The 3,339-nt window shown below is 41.5% G+C and overlaps 1 pseudogene; it reads left to right on the top strand.

Annotated features, from left to right (window-relative positions):
• The first annotated feature begins 368 nt into the window (after positions 1-368).
• LOC118839612 lies at positions 369-1,900 on the top strand (annotated as a pseudogene).
• The last annotated feature ends 1,439 nt before the right edge of the window (positions 1,901-3,339 follow it).

Here is a 3,339-nt window from a genome sequence, read left to right as displayed (position 1 = left end):
TGTGCTCTTAAGGGAATTATGATATAATAGAAGAAGAAGAAGATATGGGATACTTCAGAGATGATAGTAAAAAGGAAAAGAGTGGTCTTGGCAAAGTAGTAGGCAAAATTTGAAGGAGAAATCATTTTTGTCTTGGAAGGGGTGTTATTTAACTTTCAACAGGTAGTTCACTGAATGTAATCTCTATCTAAATGCCATTTCATTACGTTGGCCCCAAATATATCAACTTAATTTCAAAAGTTTGTTCGCTAATAGTTTTATCTTAGAAAATGCATTGAAGGGCAGGAGAAGCATCAAGCCCACTCAGCTCTATGCTGGTGTCTTGCCAGCCCAGCCCACCTCATCCTCCTCCCTATCCGGTCCTTGCCATGGCAGAGTATCTTAAGAGCAGTGGCACTTATTGCTTTCCAAACAATGAGCTCACAGTGCAGCAACTCTTCAACGGTGGGCATGGGCTCACATACAATGACTTCCTCATCCTCCTGGGCTACATAGACTTCACAGCGGACCAAGTGGACCTAACTTCAACACTTACCAAGAAGATAACCCTGAAGACCCCACTTGTTTCATCCCCAATGGACACAGTCATCGAGGTTGGGATGGCCATAGCTATGGTGCTGACAGGAGGTATTGGCTTTATCCGTCACAGAATTCCAGGCCTATGAAATATGCAAAGTGAAGAAATATGAGCAAGGCTTCATCACTGACCCTGTGGTCTTGAGCCACAAGATCAAGTCAGAGATGTGTTTGAAGCCAAAGCAATGCATAGCTTCTGTGGAATCCCAATCATGGATGATGGCAAGATGGGCAGCTGCCTAGTGGGCATCATCTCTTCTCATGACATTGACTTTCTCAAGGAGGAGGAACATATCCATTTCCCAGGTGAGATCATGACCAGGTGGGAGGATCTAGTGGTGGTTTCTGTAGGACTCATACTAAAGGAAGCCAATGAAATCTTACAGTGGAGCAAGAAAGGGAAGGTACCTATTGAGAATGAGGATGATGAGCTATTAGCCATCATTGCCTGCATGGACCTGAAGAAGAATTGGTACTATCCCCTGGCATCAAAGGATACCAAGAAGCAGCTTTTGTGTGGGCAGCCATTAGTACCCATAAGGATGACATGTATCAGCTTGAGTTGCTGGCCCAAGCTGGTGTCAATGTGGTCATGCTAGACTCTTCCCAAGGAAACTCCATTTTCCAAATTAACTTGATCAAGTATATCAAGGAGAAATACAACAACCTCCACATTATTGGTGGCAATGTGGAGATATCTGCATGGGTGAAAAAAACCTTATTGATGCTGGATTGGATGCCCTGAGGGTTGGCATGAGCAGTAGCTCCATCTGCATCACACAGGAAGTGCTGGCATATGGGCAACCTCAGGGGACAGCTGTATACAAGGTCTCAGAATATGCACGGCACTTCAATGTCCCCATCATTGCAGATGGCGGCATCTAAAACCTGGGCCATATTGCCAAATCTCTTGCCCTTGGAGCTTTCACAGTGATGATGGGCTCTCTGTTGGCGGCCACCATAGAGGGCCCAGGCAAGTATTTCTTCTCTGATGGGAGCTGGCTGAAGAAATACCGGGGCATGGTCTCCCTCGATGCCATGGATAAGAACCTTGGTAGCCAGAACCATTATTTCAGTGAAGCAGACCAAATTAAAGTGACTCAAGGGGTATCCAGGGTATGCAGGAAAAAGGGTTCATCCACAAATCTGTTCCCAACTTGATTGCTGGCATCCAGCACTCCTGCCAAGATATTAGTCAAAAGCCTAATTCAAGTCAGAGCCATGATGTACTCAGGAGAGCTAAAATTTGAGAAGAGGACTGTCATCTGCTCAGGTAGAAGGAGGGGTCCATGGACTCCATTTGTATGAGAAACTGCTCTTCTGAGAAATAGCCTTGTTTGCTTTTACTGCCTCTCACCTTTCCCTCTCTAGGTTTTTCAATAAAAAGTTGGATATAAAAAAGCATTGAAAAACTATGTTGGGATTTAAATCAATAGCAAATCTGCCTAGACACTCATCAAAGTTAGACAGGAGTATAAGCCTTGAAAAACTCAGTGTGGTAATTCAGCGAAGTCCTGTAGTCAAGTAAGTCATCTTTGTAGGTAGACCAGTCATTGAGGATCAACCAGTTGGGCGAATATAACAACCTCTGTACTAGTCTAACATTAGTTCCTCAGGATTCCCAGGGATCAAGAAATGTAGAAATGAATAAATGAAATCCATGCCCCAGTTATTTCTTTTGATAAACTCTATATTTTTGTAAATTGATTAAATAGCAGTAACTTTGGATATGATGTTGTTGTTGTTGTTCAGTCATTTCAGTTGTGTCTGACTCTGTGATCCCATTTGGGGTCTTCTTGGCAAAGACACTGGAGTAGTTTACCATTTCCTCCTCCAGTTCATTTTACAGATGAGGAAACTGAGGCAAAAAGGGTTAAGTGACTTCCCCTGAGTCACACAGATAGTAAGTGTCTGAGGCCAGATTTGAATTCAGCTCTTCCTGACTCCCAGTCTATCCATTGCATCACCTAACTGCCCTCAAATGTGATACCGTGATTTGACTATCAAAGTAAGTAAAGGTAATTGCAGCAGCAGAGATCTATGGGGTAGAGGAAAATTGGAGGCCACTTCATTAAATTAGTACCTGACCAAGAATATGCTTTACAATTTATCTTGCAAGTGGCCATTCAGCTTCTGCTGGAGGTCCTCCAGTGTTCTTCTTCCAAGTAGAGCGCGTGCTGAAGGCAGCACTAACCAGCTTGTGAGAACTGATTGTTAAATATTCAGTTAACATTTATACCTGAGAAATCCAGAATCCCTCCAAATTAGGGCTTGATTTGTTGTTTTCTTGATTGTGTAGGCTTAAGAAAGCATTAATATCGTAGATTAAACTTAAAAGCATGTGTATATGTTTTTTCTCTCTCAGAGAGCTCGGCAAGAGTACAGTAGACAGCTCAGGAAATGAAGAAATAATAGAAATTAGTATTTATATAGTGCTTTAGGGTTTGCAAAGTGATTTATATCCATTTTGTTATTTGAACTTTATAACACTTCTCCCAAGATAACCCATTCCAACTTGGATAGCTTTAATTAGGAAGCTTAATTTTGTGTCATGTCAACTAATGAATATTTATTAAGTTTCTAATATGTGTAAGTCATTTATGCTAGGCTATAAAGACAAAAAGAAAAAAAGAAAAAGAATATTTGACTTCAAGGAGTTTACATTCTATGGGGGGGTATAATATTTACCCAGATATGTAAATACAAGATAATTTGAGGTTGGAGAGAGCATTAGCAATGGATTCTTAGAAACAGAAATGAGGA

The sequence above is a fragment of the Trichosurus vulpecula genome, chromosome 2, assembly GCF_011100635.1.
Source record: "Trichosurus vulpecula isolate mTriVul1 chromosome 2, mTriVul1.pri, whole genome shotgun sequence".
Classification (NCBI taxonomy): Eukaryota; Metazoa; Chordata; class Mammalia; order Diprotodontia; family Phalangeridae; genus Trichosurus; species Trichosurus vulpecula.
This window is presented reverse-complemented; position numbering and strand designations above follow the sequence as displayed.